This window comes from Sapajus apella, unplaced genomic scaffold (genome assembly GCF_009761245.1).
Source record: "Sapajus apella isolate SASKATOON/1434 unplaced genomic scaffold, GSC_monkey_1.0 scaffold146, whole genome shotgun sequence".
Lineage (NCBI taxonomy): Eukaryota > Metazoa > Chordata > Mammalia > Primates > Cebidae > Sapajus > Sapajus apella.
The window spans coordinates 499,603-516,716 of NW_022437086.1; the positions used below are offsets into that span (position 1 = coordinate 499,603).

General features: G+C 44.6%; 1 protein-coding gene across 1 annotated transcript in view; it reads right to left on the reverse strand.

The window, feature by feature from the left end:
* Window positions 1–11,680: 11,680 nt before the first annotated feature.
* Window positions 11,681–17,114, reverse strand: part of LOC116540902 (zinc finger protein 736) — an 82,694-nt gene continuing 77,260 nt past the window's right edge. The window contains exon 5 of the mRNA XM_032264717.1: window positions 11,681–12,278. The gene's annotated coding sequence lies outside the window, so the exon portion shown is untranslated. The remainder of the gene's footprint in view (window positions 12,279–17,114) is intronic.

Sequence of the window (17,114 nt, forward strand, 5' to 3'; positions counted from 1 at the left end):
CTCCGGTGAATCTCATCATCAACCAGGTTTGGCAGCCATAGATGCAAAGCTCTCTGGACCAGAGATGCCTGGGGCACAGGAGGGGTCAGAGCTGCTCGTGACGCTGGTTGTGAACTGGCGAAGGCTCCCTCAAGTGGGGACCCTGGAGCCCAGGGGACCAGGACCAAGGGGTTCCCGCCTGCCCCAGGCTTCTGAGAAGGAGAAGAAAGGAAGGCTGGAAAAGCCCATGTGGAGGAATAGAGCTGCTCTACTTCCTGGACGTCCAGGGCCGTCCTTGATACTGGGCCATTGCAAGGTAGTGATACCAAGTTCCATTTTTAAAAAACCCTATGACTGGGCATGGTAGCTCACGCCTGTAATCCCAGCACTTTGGGAGGCCAAAGCTGGTGGATCACCTGATGTCAGGTGTTCAAGACCAGCCTGGCCAACATGGTGAAACCCTGTCTCTACTAAAAATACAAAAATTAGCTGGTTGTGGTGGTGTGTGCCTACACTCCCAGCTACTTGGGAGGCTGTGGCAGGAGAGTCGCTTGAACCCAGGAGGCAGAAGTTGCAGTGAACTGAGATCACTCCATTGCACTCCAGCCTGGTGTCAGAGCGAGATTCCATCTCAAAAAAAAAAAAAAGTGAGCCCTTTTACAGAAAACTATTAAGTAAACAATAGTACAGTGGTACCTGAGTGACCGATCTGTGGGTACTTGCTTTTCCTTGATGTTCTAGAATAGAGCTGCACTGTCTAATGTGATTGTCAGCAGCCTCATGGATCTATGGAGTACATGGAATGTGCTGATGTGACAGGCAGACAGGCCAAACTCAGTAAATAAAAAGTTTAGAATGCCTCCTCCATCAGTGTGGGCTGTGCACACTGGCACAGTGACTTCCTTCCAGAATGGAAAGGGGGAGAAAGGCATAACTTTACAGTGGCAAACCTGACAAACTGCCTCAGCCAGCCATCCAATGTTAACATCAAGTGATACCTCACATTAATAGCACACCTGAGGCCCTGGGGGACCAGGACTTAGAAGCCTCAAATTCCACAGCCACTCCTCACTGCCCTCACAGGCCTTTGTGAGCCTGATGGGACCACAGGAGGTCTCTTGGAAGCCTGGAGAAGCATATGAGAACTTGGCATTTTCCATAGGTATGACAGCCAGGGTTGGTGCTTGAGACCTCTGGTCAGAGCTGGTAATGCTGCATAATGAATTGCCACAAACTTAGGAGCTTAAAAAAACAAATGTATTGTCCGGGTGCAGTGGCTCACACCTGTAATCCCAGCACTTTGGGAGGTCAAGGCAGGCAGATCGCCTGTGGTCAGGAGTTCAAGACCAGCCTGACCAACATGGAGAAATCCCATCTCTACTAAAAATACAAAAAACTAGCCAGGTGTGGTGACCCATGCCTGTAATCCCTGCTACTTAGGAGGCTGAAGAAGGAGAATCGCTTGAACCTAGGAGGCAGAGGTTGCAGTGAGCCGAGATCACACCACTGCCCTTCAGCCTGGGTGACAAAGCAAGACTCCATCATTAAAAAAAAAAAAAAAAAAACCGGCCTTGTTAAATTCCTCCCATGTGTTGATGCACTTGCTGTAATATTTATTCCTGCTATTATGAGTCACCTGCTCCCAGGGCTACCCTGCCCATTGCGAGACCTCTTCTGTCTTCTTAAGTGTGAGATGGTGTTTTTCCTGCCTTTAACACATTCTCCACCTCTCTGGCTTGTGTCACAGCCCTTTAAGGAGAGTGAGCACATTGGCTCTGGGATCTTGGTCTCCCCTGTTTGCTGGCAAGCACTGGCTTGGCATAAGAAATAATGTCGGTGGGAAATTTTTTTATTTTTTTGAGATGGAATCTCACTCTGTTGCCAGGCTGGAGTGCAGTGGCATGATCCCAGCTCACTGCAACCTCTGCCTCCTGGTTTCAAGTGATTCTCCTGCCTCAGCTTCCTGAGTAGCTGGGAGTACAGGCATGTGCCACCACGCCCGGCTAATTTTTGTATTTTTTAGTAGAGATGGGGTTTCACCATGTTGGCCAGGATGGTATTAATCTCTTGACCTTGTGATCTGCCCAGCTCGGCCTCCCAAAGTGCTGGGATTACAGGCATGAGCCACCTCGCCTGGCAGGGAAAAATCTTTTTAAAGATGCACATACATAGTAAAATGCATTTCCCAACACAAACGTTGTTGCCCCTGTTGATGTGCGTCTTAAGAAGCCTGAGGTAGGGAAGCTTGGTAGGTGGAAGTTACTTTCCATCTCCTTTCTCATAGCATGGCACATGAAAGAGAAGACTTTGGCTTTAGCACTTCACTGTGAGCATCCTGCTTATTCCATGGTCATGGGCCTTTAGTACCAAATTTACTTGAAAACCTTGTGAAATTATTTATGCAGAATGAAAGAATGAGGATTCTTGGGTAATGGGAAAGCAACCAGCCAGTTTCGCAGAAACTCCAACATGGGTGGTTTATAACTAATTGGAAAAACATGTCTCATCTCAGTTGACTTAATCCTTTTTGCAGTGGGGGGGGGGCTTAAGTGTTGCAGAAGGTTTAAGGAGCAGAATCAGCTCCCAAGGTGGTCAGCACAGTGACAAAAAAGGACAAAGGGCTCTGCCTGCCTCTGAGGATCCTTCAGTCATGGCCAGCTCTGTCTAGGGGAACAAAGACCCTGTCTGTCCTCAGCCTTCCTGACTATGGCAGGGGCATGGGGTTGGGAGAGCAGAGCGTGGGCACTTGTTCTGGCTGGAAACTTAGCCTTGGAAATAAGGTTCCAGAGGCAGAGTTTGAGACCCAAACAGGAGAAAGAAATGGCCAATGTTGATGTGGTCAGAGCGGAGGGTCCCAAACTGTCTGATTATGAGCGTGGTGTGATCACACAGGCTGCACTAGGCCAGGATCTGCAACACCTCAGTCCCTGGCTTTGTCTCTTTGGGAGCTGATGCAGTGTTGTTTGTGAGATGGAGCAAATGGCATTGCTCCTACCCCCACCAGGGTGGCGTCAGGATGAAATGCAACATGGAAAGGGCCCTCCCCCAACCCCCATGGACCAAGAGGTGATGCTATTAGAGTTATATGGGTTTGTGGTTTCCCCTTACTGTTTCCATTTCCTTCCTGAAACCCTGCAAGAGGCTTTGTGGGAAAGGAAGGGTCTTTCAGATGCCTGAGTGCAGCTGGGAATGGCTGTTCCCAGTTAACCTGGCTGGTGCTGGTTGGAGCTCAGGGTGAGTTGGCTGGGTTGTGGCTTTGAACTGCCAGAGCCACTGAGGTGCAGCTGGCCCACTGCCAAGTGCTGCCAACCATCCTGCAAATGCCACATTGCTCATGCCTGGGAGACATTCCAGCATTGACCGAAAGGGTTGCTGGGTCTCGTCCTGCTCAGGACAGGGCACTGAAGAGTGATCTATTGTCATACTCTAAGGACAGATCTGGGTCCTGTGCCTCCCAGGGACCACGAACACAGAATGCCCATGACAGGACCCCAGCCCATGGGCACAGCCCCTCTTGTTATCACTAATTATGCTCTTATGTGAAATGCTCCCACCCTTGAAGAGGGGGACAGCCAGTGATTAAAACAGTTGAGGCCACGTCATCAGGCTATTTCAGGCTCCATTAGGAAATGGCTCTGAGAGGGTTACTTTAGAGCAAGGGAAAGGTCTCCCTGTTGGAGGGGCTCTGTGCCTGGCCAGCCCCTTACTTTAAATCCCGAGCCTACTCCAGCCACCCAAGAACCTTCATTAAGTGGCTTTGAAGTAGGAACTGCTACTTAATTTGCAGGGATCAGCACAAAATGAAAATGAATAATTCTCAGAAATTAAAGTTGGGCTGGGCGCAGTGGCTCACGTCTGTAATCCCAGCACTTTGGGAGGCCAAGGCAGGTGGATCACGAGGTCAGGAGTTCGAGACCAGCCTGTCCAACATGGTGAAACCCTATCTCTACTAAAAATACAAAGCTTGGCATGGTAGTGGGCACCTGTAATCCGAGCTACTCAAGAGGCTGAGGCAGGAGAATCGCTTGAACCCGGGATGTGGAGGTTGCAGTGAGCCAAGATCACGCCATTGCACTCCAGCCTGGTTGACAGTGCGAGACTGTCTCAAAAAAAGAAGAAAAAAAAAAGATTCAAGCAAGCAGCAGAGCATTCAAGCAGGGGTTGGGGACCCTTCTGAGCACAGGGCCCTGGCTGTTTAGTTTGTACACTGGCCCAGTTCTGGAGACAGTGCAAGGCAGGCAGCTGGCTTGCGCCGTGTGAGTGAACTGAGTAACCCTGCCCTTTGTGGGGGTTGATGGGGATCTTTTCTAGGCTGTTGGCTTAGGCAAGGCTGATGACATGAGCAGGGCTTGTCCTGGTCTGGGCTAAATAGGATACACTGGGACAAGTTGAAGGGAGGGGGATTGGAGCGGGGTGCTCCAGGGAGCATCATCTCTGTACAACAGGAAGTCCCTGAGCTTGGACACATGACTTAATCATCTGTCACAAGGTTCAGAGCAAAACCCATAAGGTCAGGCAATAAAGCATTGAAACTGTCACTACCCAAGTTAGCATTTTCCAGTATCATTAAAAAATGTTTTATAGATACGAGATCTCGCTGTGTTGGCCAGGATGGCCTCAAACTCTTGGTCTCAAGTGATCCTCCTGCCTTGGCTTCCCAATGTGTTGAGATTATACTCATGAGCCACTGCCCCTGGCCTCCAATGCTGTTTTAAAATTTTTGATGTATCTGTGATTTTTGGATTATACCTGTTTTGTTACTTCCACTAGAGAAAATTGACCTGGCCAGGCAAGGTGGCTCACGCCTATAATCCCAGCACTTTGGGAGGTCAAGGTGGGCAGATCACATGGTGTTTCTCCTGTGAGAGTTTGAGACCAGTTTGGATAACACGGTGAAACCCCACCTGTACTAAAAACACAAAAATTAGCCAGGTATGGTGATGGGTGTGTGTAATCCCAGCTACTCAGGAGGCTGAAGCAGGAGAATCTCTTGAACCCATGAGATGGAGATTGCAAAGAGCTGAGGTTGTGCCACTGCACTCCTGCCTGGGCCACAGAATAAGACTCTGTCCCCGCCAAAAGAATAAAAATAAAAACCTTCAAAAGCAGATTTTTGTCACTGCCAGGTGACCTTACTAATCACTAACCATGGGTGTACGAGGACAAACGAAATCAGGATGAAAGAATTTGTGCCTTGTTTTCCTTGCCTTTGACCTTCAGCCCCATGCATTCCTGCAATTGCTTTGCCCACGGCAAACTTTCGAAGACCTTCAACTTTTCTGTTTTAAGTGAGGTTTCCAAGTGAATTTATGTTGTCTGGAAAGACAATCACCTTACTGGAGAGCAATTGGTATTTGAAGAGAATGAGATCAGGTTGCTTAGGACACCCTTGTTGTAATTTTTGGTTTATATAAATTATTGGTGAATAAGAAAAATAAGTTTATTCTTTCTTCCAGATGGTAAACCAGAGGGGAAGCGTGTTACAGGGTAAAGTGAGTCATGGGCATGGGACGCTTAGATGGAACAGGGCTCTGGGACGCCTCTTTCTTTACTTGGGACCTCTAATTTACCTACCAGGCCTCAAATTAAAAGACAAACAAAGGCCTTTAATCTGTTTGCATGGGAACAGATAAAAGTTCCTCTGGGTGGATGGATGGGGGAGGGAAGGAGGAAGTTTGCAGAAACTGAAAGAGGACTTTTTTGGGGGAGATTTGGAAGAAATCTCTTGTTTAATTATGAAACCAAAATATCATTTACAGTGCCTTCCTTCTCCTACCAGTCTTTTAAGAAATTGACATGTAATTCACATACCACAAAATGCAGCAATTTAAAGTGTACCATTCTGTGTTTTTTTGTTGTTTTGTTTATTTGTTTGTTTTTGAGATGGCATCTCACTCTGTCACCCAGGCTGGAGTATATGGCATGATCTCGGCTCACTGCATCCTGCATCTCCCAGATTCAAGCCATTCTCCCACCTCAGGCTCCCGAGTAGTTGGGGTTAAAGGCACCCACCATTGTGCCTGGCGAATTTTTGTATTTTTATTACAGACAGGGTTTCATCATGTTGGCCAGGCTGGTCTTGAACTCCTGACCTCAGGTGATAGGCCTGCCTTGGCCTTGCAAAGTGCTGGGATAACAGGCCTGAGCCACTGCACCAACCTCATATTCTCAGTTTTTAACTGTTCCATCAAAAAAGTAGGAAGCCCACATATTACTTACCTATTTATCTGATGTTAATAGAGCTTTCTTATAACTAATGTTTACATAGATAGCTTTTTTCACCCTGTTGTTTTCATCTTAGCTGTATTTTTGTATGTAAAGGGTGCTTCTTCTACACATTAGATAGGTGGATCGTGTTTTTGTATGTGTTTCTTCAGTCTCACTATCTCACTTTCACTTAGAGTGTTTAGTTCATTTATGGTTCAGTGGAATTTCTAATGTATGGCATTTGTATTTTTTGGTTTTTTTTTTTTCTTTTTGAGACAGTCTTGCTCTGTCGCCCAGGCTGGAGTGCAGTGATGTGATCGCAGCTCACTGCAATCTCTGCCTTCCAGATTCAGGCGATTCTCCTGCCTCGGCCTCCTGAGTAGCTGGGATTACAGGTGTGCACCGCTATGCCTTGCTAATTTTTGTGTGTGTGTATTTTTAGTAGTGAGCCAGTGTGCCTGGCCTGTTTCTCTTTTATTTTTTGTTTCTCCTTTCTTGCCTCCTTTTGGATAAATGGAGTGATTCTTCACGTATCCTTTCATCTCTAGTAACTTTTTGGCTGTATCTTTTTGCTCTATGTTTTTAGCTATACAGCTAGTGCTCGATTTACGACCACAACTGGTTCCGACAGACTGGTCGCAACACGATTTGGTTGTAAGTTGAGTAGGCTATATGTACAGTACTGTGGAATGATGTTATAAAAATCTTTAAGTCATATTTTATCATAATTTTCTTTCATTATTGTTATATATCATAATTTTCTTTGTTCATTTTATGCCATTTGTATCATCTCTACATCATTTTGTTTCTTATTTTTACATTCGTCAGGTTTAAGTAAAACACTGCATTACCAGTACAACTGGTTTAATATTTGCAAAACATACAAAATTACAAAATACAGGTGCATACAAAAATACAAAATACAGGTGTAAAAAATACCATAGGAAACATTTTCCCAATTGCAAAACATATCAAAATATATAAACATGTACAAAATATTTTATTGGCCGCTGGTGCTTGGCTGCGGATCGTTGATGTCGTCATCTGAGGCAGCAGTTGGGGTTACTGGAGTTGGTTTTTCATAAACATGGTGAGCTTTGTCTGAATTGCATGTTTCTTTTTTCCTTCATAAATTTCACGATATGGACGAAACACGTCGTGCGCCATCCATTCAATCCTTGCAAATCATTCGATGTTTGGGTCCATTGCTTCGAAATGTATAAGAAGTTTATTGGGCGGGGTTTGATGAAAAATATCCAAGACACAAAACACAAATTGCTGTACCGAGTCTGGGATAACAGTTGAAATGGTGCACTCGGAGATGGTAGTGCTGCCGGAAGCTGGTCCGCACTGTCATATGCCCAGCTGGGCAACGTTTGCGCTGCCAGACATGGAGCAGTCGTGGCTAGTGATTGTGGTTATAAAGTTGAATGGTCGTAAGTTGCATAGGTCGTAAGTCGATCAATACCTGTATATGCTTTCTTTATCAATTGTTCTAGGGATGACAACACACACACTAACTTCTCACAGTTCACCTGCAGTGCTTATGACACCACTTGGACAATAAGGCAGTGAAAAGGAATGAAGCACAGACACGGGCCACACGTGGGTAAGCCTGACACTTTATGCCAAGTCCAAGCAGCCAGTCACCAAGGGCCACATATTGTATGATCCTATTTATATGAAATTCCCAGATGGGAAAATCCAGAGAGACAGGGAGCAGATTACTGGTTACCTAGTGCTGGGGGTGGAAGGAAGAATTGGGAAGGCTGATGACTAAGGGTAACAGGGTTTCTTCTTGGGCAAATGAAAATGTTCTAAAACTGATTGTGGTGATGGATGCACCATTCTGTGAGTATACAAAAAGCCACTGATGCTGACACTTTATTTTTATTTATTTATTTGTTTGGAGACAGTCTCACTCAGTTGCCCAAGCTGGAGTGCAGTGGCGTGATCTTGACTCACTACAACCTACACCTCCCGGGTTCAAGTGATTCTTCTGTCTCAGCCACCCTAGTATCTAGGCTTACAGGCATGCGCCACCACAGCTAACTAATTTTTTTGTTTTTTGAGACAGAGCCTTGCTCTGTCACCCAGGCTGGAGTGCAGTGGTGTGATCTTGGCTCACTGCAACCTCTGCCTTCCAGTTTCAAGTGATTCTTCTGCCTCAGCCTCCTGTGTAGCTGGGATTACAGGCACCTGCCACCACATTAGGGATTTTTTTTTTTTTTTTTTAGTAGAGATGGCGTTTCACCATCTTGGCCAAGCTTGGTCTTGAACTTCTGACTTCAGGTGATCTACCCACCTTGGCTTCCCAAAATACTGAGATTACAGGCCTGAGCCACTACATCTGGCTCCAGAAGTAAATTTATATTTACCCAAACTTTCTTTTGGAGTAGCCATGCTGTCCTATGTTCCCCCAGCATGTGTGAAGGCTCCACTTCCACACACTGGCACTTGATATTGATAATGACATTTTTTGTTTGTTTGTTTTTTGAGATGGAGTCTCACTCTGTCACCCAGGCTGGAGTGCAGTGGTGCAATCTTGGCTCACTGCAACCTCTGCCTGCCAGGTTCAAGCAATTGTCCTGCCTCAGCCCCTTGAGTAGCAGGGACTACAAATGCAGACCACCATGCCCGGCTAATTTTTTTGTATTTTTAGTAGAGACAGGGTTTCGCTATGCTGCTCAGGCTATTCTTGAACTCCCGACCTTGTGATCTGCCCACCTTGGCCTTCCAAAGTGCTGGGATTACAGGTGTGAGCCACCACATCTGGCCGTGACATCTTTTTAAGGTTGAACGTTTCTCAATAACATGCGCAGCGTGGCTTTCTTCGCATTCAAAGTGTTTCATTGAAAGATTTCTTCACATGGATTGTGTGTGTATATTTTTGCATGTTTATTTCTGAGAGTTTTGTTTTTTGGGGGTGTGCTCTTGCAAATAGGATGTTTTCTTCTCTTTTCTAACTGCTTGTTTGTACATAGGAAGACTGTCTGAGGCCAGGTATGGTGGCTCAGGCCTGTAATCCTAGCACTTTGGGAGACTGAGGCAAAAGGATTGCTTCAACCCAGGAGTTTGAGACCAGCCTGGGAAGCATAGTAAGACCCCATCTCTATTTTTTTTTTTTTTTTTTTTGAGACAGGGTCTTGCTCTCTCACCCAGGCTGGAGTACAGTAGTGCAGTTCCAGCTCACTGCAATCTCCACCTCCCAAGTTCAAGCAATTGTCATGCCTCAGCCTCCCGACTACCTGGTATGACAGGTGTGTTTCACTACACCCAGCTAATTTTTGTATTATTAGTAGAGTCAGGGTTTCGTAATGTTGGCCAGGCTGGTATTGAACTCCTGGCCTCAAGCAATCCACCTGCCTTGGTCTCCCAAAGTGCTGGGATTACAGGCATGAGCTGTGCCCAGCCCCATCTGTATAGTTTAAAAATTAAGAAAAAGAAGGCTGTTTAGTATGTCACTTTTGCACCTAACTCCGTAGCAAAATCTGTCTGTCTCATTTTTCAGAGTAAATATAACTATTTCACCTTCTGCTTTTTTCTTTAATGTCTTACTTTCCTCCTTGCCTAGTTTCATCAGCTAGGGCCTCCAAAATAATCGTGATAACAGAGGGCATTCTTTTGTTCCAAAGGTTGATGGAAGCTTCAATTGCTTCCATCCCTTACAAATGATGCTGCTCTTTGGGTTGACGGGTGTATGTCTGGGTGTAATTTCATTTATTGTGTGTAATTTAAGGAAGTATCCCTCTTTATAATTTGATAAGTTCATTTTATAAATTTTGTAGTAAATTTCATCAAATGCCTTTTCAACGTCTATGATGATGATTTTTTAACATATTCATATAAATGAAATGAAAAGATGTTCTAATTTTGAAACATCCTTTTCACACTGTACAAGTCTCACTTGGTTTAGGTAAGTATCTTTAAGCCCCAGTGGGGTTTATTTGCTAATATTTTATTTTGGATTTTCATACATTGATTTTTATGTAAATATTTTGTCTTGTTTTGTTTTAGAGATAGGGCCTTGCTCTGATGCCCAGGCTGGAGTGCAGTGATGTGATCACAGTTTATTGTAATTTTAAACTCCTGGGCTCAAGTGATCATCCCACCTCAGCCTCCTGGGTAGCTGACATTATAGGCATGTGCCACCATGCCTGGCTAATTTTTACATTTTTTGTAGAGACAGAGCCTTGCTATGTTGTCTAGGCTGTAGTTCAGTGTACATTGTAGATGTGAATATTTATTGGTTTTTCTGCTGGAATCATTCCCTCTCCCATCTGTTTGTCTTTATTCTGGGCATGCACACACTCCACCCACACCCTCTAACTGCAAAATATTGATGATGTCCAACCTGCTTTGAGAAAGGAGAACTGTTTTTCCCTCTTTGTATCTCTGCTGGTGTCCAGTCCACTGCTGCGTTTTTGGTAAATACTTGACCTACAGAGTGTGGGAGGCAGGAAGGAAAGGCTTCTGCATTTTCTCTGTGGACCCGACATAATGGATCCATTAGGCATATTGGGAAACCAGCAGGTCAGGTGGCTGCACACTCTAGTTGCTTCTGTCTCTGAATTGCTCAGGGCCCCCTCCATGCCAGTGATTTGCTTTTCTTTGTGAGTTGTCTCTTCACTCATATTCCTAGGCTGAGTTCCCCAAAACAGTGGCTAGCACAGCACCTGTAACAGTTGTGGGTGCGTATCTGATCTTGCATGACCTGATTTACAGGGTGTTTTGAACAGGAGCTACCCATTATGGCTTGGGAAATGGCTAAAGTTTACTTGACTTTCTTTCATAAAGTAACTGGTAGAATATGTGGCAGAAGGCTATTATTGCAAAAGCAGAAGTGGTGGGGGGTGATTGAGCTTGGGCAGCATTGGGCAGCAGACAGGCCGCATCAGCACTGTCCTGGGCATTTGTAGGTTATATGACCTTGGGGGAATCCCCTCAACTCTCTGAGCCTTTGTTTCTTCCCTCATTAAGGAGATCATCCATTCCTCATTGGACTATTGTAAGGCTTAAGATCAAACATCTTTCAAGGCACTTGGAGCAGTGCCTGGGCTCTGGGGTCTTTAGGCTGTAGCCATAGCAAACACTCAGATCCCAGCCACCCTCTCTTCTCTTCCCTCCAGGGTGGGAATGTGGAGGACCAACCTTCTCGTTCCCATTTACCCTGGAGTTCTTTCTTCTGAACTTCATCTAGCACCTGCAGTGCACCAGGGATTCATGGGTGGGGAGGCAAGGGACAGCCAAGTCTGACATCTGGCCCTCAGCTTGCCTCAGTCCCCGTGGCTGACACCTGACCCTTTGCTCTGGAATCTGGACCCTACAATCTCCTTCCAAAGGCTCAGCCCAAAGAGGGCCTGAGGGCACCCTCTATCAGTGAGAAGATTCCATAGCTGCCCACGTATCCGCATCTCCTGAGTGGATGATCAGCCTCAGCAATCCAGAGACACATTCTTGGATTCTGCTAGCTTCATTTTTTAGTTGAAAACTCAAAGGAAAAATTATGTTCAAAAAGAAAGTAAAAAAAACTTTGAATGCTGTAGCCTGGGGGCCCGTGTTCACAGGTGCCCCCACCAAAACAGAGGCCCTCCAAAGCATTCAGTTGCAGTGTGTCTACCCCAAAGAGAGCAGCTCTCTAGGAGACCCCTGGATCAGGCAGGGAAAGCCAGGACCAGGCAGCTGAGAACCTGGCTTCCTGTCCCCGTCCACACAGTCAGCTTTCTGAAGTGGTGGCTTCCCACATGGCTGTTGAATAAGTGAATAAATACCTTGGGCATGAACAGGAGCCAGGTAGAGCTCTCTCTTCAGGGCTGGGACTTGCTGGCTGTGCTGTCTCTTGGTTTACAGTGGAGATGTGGAGGAAGGGGGAGAATTACCCTATCCAGTAGGAGAGTTTCATGTCCTCAGAAGTATTTTGAGTGCAATGGCAAACAGTTCTTCTTCCCTGCATTTGAAGCACACGTGGTTCTGAGTTTCTCGCATTCCATGCTGGTTATTCTGTCCCAGCCAAGAATCTTGCCCTCATCAAGGAGTAGAAGGTGGAGTTTGATGTCTTTGCAGCCTAGTGTTGGCTTAGATGAAATCTCAAACTGTAAGGAAGAGAGAAGAGAAGTAAGGCCAGGCTATGGGCCCCAGAGGAGAGGGGCCCTGCTATTTCCCGAGATAAATTATACTGGGTCCTATTACAGCCCCTGGCCCTCGTTATTAAAAGGACAACTCTCCATCCACTCCCACCCACCTTCCTCTCCCCTTTCTGTAAGAGCAACAGGCATGGGTCAGTGAGTCCCTACACCTGCCAGGCCTTAGCAGGCAGTGGTGTTAGGCCCAGCCTGCTGAGTTCCTAGGAAAATGAACAAGCACCTATGGAGTGCTCACTCCATGTCAGGCTCTGCCACCAGCACCCTGGAGACAGAAGACCAAGACATACTTCCCAGCTCAGGGGAGGGTGGAACCTTAGCACATGATGCATTTAGAGCTCAGGATGCATCCCTTCCAAAGTGCAGGCTAAAGGGAACTCTCACTGTGTGGGTGGGATCTTCAGTACAGCTTGCAGTGGAGGCTGCTCTACTGTTTCCCCATCAAGTGTGGTGGGCAAGGGCACAGACTGGACACTCAGAGCTACCAGGGTAAGAAAGCACTCTTCTATCCCTCGTCTGCTAGGAGAACTGTTTAAAAGATGGGCTTTATTTAATTTTTATTAATTTTTTTGAGATGGAGTCTCTCTCTGTCACCTGTGCTGGAGTTCAGTGGCTCACTGCAACCTCTGCCTCCCGGGATCAAGCAATTCTGCCTCAGCCTCCTGAGCATCTGAGATTACAGATGTCTGCCACCACGTCCAGCTAATTTTTATATTTGTAGTAGAGATGGGGTATGGCCAGGTTGGCCTCCAACTCTTTACCTCAAGTGATCCACCCACCTCAGCCTCCCAAAGTGCCGGGATTACAGGTGTGAGCCACCGTGCCCTGCTATTTATTCTTATGAGATGGAGTCTCGCTGTGTTGCCCGGGATGGAGTGCAGTGGCATGATACCAGCTCACTGCAACCTCCGCTTGCTGAGTTCAAGTGATTCCCCTGCCTCAGCCTCCTGAGTCGCTGGGACTACACGCCTGGCCAGGAAGTGCCCTTCTATCCCTCATCTGCTAAGAGAACTGTCTAAAATATGGGCATTAAGTGGCCTTTTCTCCCATATCTTTCTACTACATTCTGGTTCTTTTTCAGATATGTAATTTTCAGTAATTAGTAAATTAGCCGATTGGCTAAATTAATTGCTAAACAACACATTCAGTAATTAGTAATTTTAATAATTTCTAGTTCCCTGCAGAAATCTATAATCTGTGTCTAATAAGCTTACTATCTGAGTCCTGTGGGTCTGTGTCTATTATTGTCTGTCTATGCTAGTTTTTTTTTAATTGCATTTTAGGTTTTGGGGTACATGTGAAGAACATGCAAGATTGTTGCATAGGTACACACATGGCAGTGTGATTTGCTGCCTTCCTCCCCATCACCTACATCTGGCATCTCTCCCCTTGCTATCTCTACCCAACTCGCCACCCCCCCACCGTCCCTCCCCTATTTCCCCCCAACTGACCCCAGTGTGTAGTGCTCCCCTCCCTGTGTCCATGTGTTCTCATTGTTCAACACCTGCCTATGAGTGAGAAAATGAAGTGTTTGATTTTCTGTTCTTCTGGCAGTTTGCTGAGAATGATGGTTTCCAGGTTCATCCATGTCCCTACAAAGGACACAAACTCATCCTATTTTACAGCTGCATAATATTCCATGGTGTATATGTGCCACATTTTCCCTGTCCAGTTTATCACCGATGGGCATTTGGGTTGGTTCCAGGTCTTTGCTATTGTAAACAGTGCTGCAATGAACATTCATGTGCATGTGTCCTTATTGTAGAACGATTTTTTTGTTTGTTTGTTTCCCATGAGTCATAGTGAATGAAGTAGAATGATTTATAACCCTTTGGATATATGCCCAGTAATGGGATTGCTGGGTCAAATGGAATTTCTATTTCTAGGTCCTTGAGGAATCACCACACTGCCTTCCACAATGGTTGAACTAGTTTACACTCCCACCAACAGTGTAAAAGTGTTCCTATTTCTCCACATCCTCTCCAGTGCCTGTTGTGTCCAGATTTTTTAATGATCGCCATTCTAACTGGCGTGAGATGGTATCTCAATGTAGTTTTGATTTGCATTTCTCTAATGACCAGTGATGATGAGCATTTTTTCATATGTTTGTTGGCCTCACATATGTCTTCTTTTGAAAAGTGTCTGTTCATATCCTTTGCCCACTTTTCAATGGGTTTGTTTGTTTTTTTTTTCTTGTAAATCTGTTTTCATTCTTTGTAGATTCTGGATATTAGCCCTTTGTCAGATGGGTAGATTGCAAACATTTTTTCCCACTCTGTTGGTTACTGGTTCACTCTAATGAGTGTTTCTTTTCCTGTGCAGAAGCTGTGGAGTTTAATTAGATCTCATTTGTCTATTTTGGCTTTTGTTGCCAATGCTATTGGTGTTTTAGTCATGAACTCCTTGCCTATGCCTATGTCCCGAATGGTTTTGCCTAGGTTTTCTTCTAGAGTTTTTATGGTGTTAGGTCTTATGTTTAAGCCTTTAATCCATCTGGAGTTAATTTTAGTGTAAGGTGTCAGGAAGGGGTCCAGTTTCTGCTTTCTGCACATGGCTAGCCAGTTTTCCCAACACCATTTATTAAGCATGGAGTCCTTTCCCCATTGCTTGTTTTTGTCAGGTTTGTCAAAGGTCGGTTGGTTGTAGACATGTTGTATTGCCTCCAAGGCCTCTGTTCTGTTCCATGGGTCTATATCACTGTTTTGGTACCCGTACCCTACTGTTTTGACTACTGTAGCCTTGTTGTAGTTTGAAGTCAGATGGCATGATACCTCCAGCTTTGTTCTTTTTGCTTAGAATTGACGTGGCTATGCGGGCTCTCTTTTGGTTCTATATGAAGTTTAAAGAGTTTTTTTTGTGTGTGTTTTGTTTTTGTTTTTCAGTTCTGTGGAGAAGGTCATTGGTAGTTTGATGGGGATAGCATGGAATCTATAGATTACTTTGGGCAGTATGGCCATTTTCATAATATTGCTGCTTCCTAACCATGAGTATGGAATGCTTTTCCATCTGTTTGTGTCCTCTCTTATTTTATTGAGCAGTGGTTTGTAGTTCTTGAAGAGATCCTTTACATCCTTCGTTTGTTGTATTCCTAGGTATTTTATTTTCTTTGTAGCAATTGTGAATGCCAGTTCATTCTTGATTTGGCTCTCTTTAAGTCTGTTATTGGTGTATAGGAATGCTTGTGATTTCTGCACATTGATTTTGTATCCTGAGACTTTGCTGAAGTTGCTTATCAGTTTCAGGAGATTTTGGGCTGAGACAATGGGGTCTCCTAAATATACAATTATGTCATCTGCAAATAGAGACAATTTGAATTTCTCCTTTCCTAATTGAATAACGTTTATTTCTTTTTCTTGCCTGATTGCTCTGGCTAGAACTTCCAGTACTATACTGAATAGCAGTGGTGAAAGATGGCATCCTTGTCTAGTGCCAGATTTCAAAGGGAATGCTTCCAGATTTTGTCCATTCAGTCTAATATTGGCTGTGGGTTTGTCATAATTAGCTTTTATTATTTTGAGATACGTTCCTTCAATATCTAGTTTATTGAGAGCTTTTAACATAAAGGGCTGCTGAATTTTGTCAAATGCCTTCTCTGCCTATATTGAGATAATCATATGGTTTTTGTCTTTGGTCTGTTTATGTGGTGAATTACATTTATACACTTGTGTATGTTGAACCAGACTTTCATCCCCGGGAGGAAGCCTACTTAATCGTGATGGATAAGCTTTTTGATGGGCCGTTGCAGTCAGTTTGCCAGTATTTTATTGAAGATTTTTGCATCTATGTTCATCATGGATATTGGCCTCAAGTTTTCTTTTCTTGTTGAGTCTCTGCCGGGTTTTGGTATCAGGATGATGTTGGTTTCATAAAATGATTTGGGAAAGATTCCCTCTTTTTGTATTGCTTGTAATAGTTTAAAAAGGAGTGGTACCAGCTCTTCTTTGTATGTCTGGTAGAATTCGGCTGTGAACCCATTTGGACCTGGGCTTTTTTTGGTTGGTAGGCTATTAATTGCTGCCTCAACTTCAGCCATTGTTATCGGTCTATTCAGGGTTTTGACTTCTTCCTGGTTTAGGCTTGGGAGGATGCAAATGTCCAGGAATTTGTCTATTTCTTTCAGGTTTACTGGTTTACATGAATAGAGTTTTTTGCAGTAATCTCTGATGGTGGTTTGTATTTCTGAGGAATTTGTGGTGATATCCCCTTTATCGTTTTTTACTGCAACTGTTTGATTATTCTCTTTTCATTTTTATTAATCTGGCTAGTGGTCTATTTTGTTGATCTTTTCATAAAACCAGCTCCTGGATATATTGAGTTTTTGAAGGGATTTTTGTGTCTCTATCTCCTTCAGTTCTGCTCTGATCATAGTTATTTCTTGTCTTCTGCTAGGTTTTAAGTTGTTTTGATCTTGCTCCTCTAGCTCTTTCAATTTTGACGATAGAGTGCCAATTTTAGATCTTTCCTTGCTGCTCATGTAGGCATTTATTGCTATATATTTACCTCTAGACACGGCCTTAAATGTGTCCCAGAGATTCTGGTATGTTGGGTCTTTATTCTTATTGGTTTGGAAGAAAAGCTTTATTTCTGCCTTCATTTCGTTGCTTATCCAGTCAACATTCAAGAGTCAGTTGTTCAGTTTCCATGAAGTTGTGCAGTTCTGAGTTAGTTTCTGAATTCTGAGTTCTAACTTGATTGCAATGTGGTCTGAGAGACTGTTTGTTATGATTTCCGTTCTTTTGCATTTGCTGAGGAGTAATTTACTTGTGATTATGTGGTCATTTTTAGAGT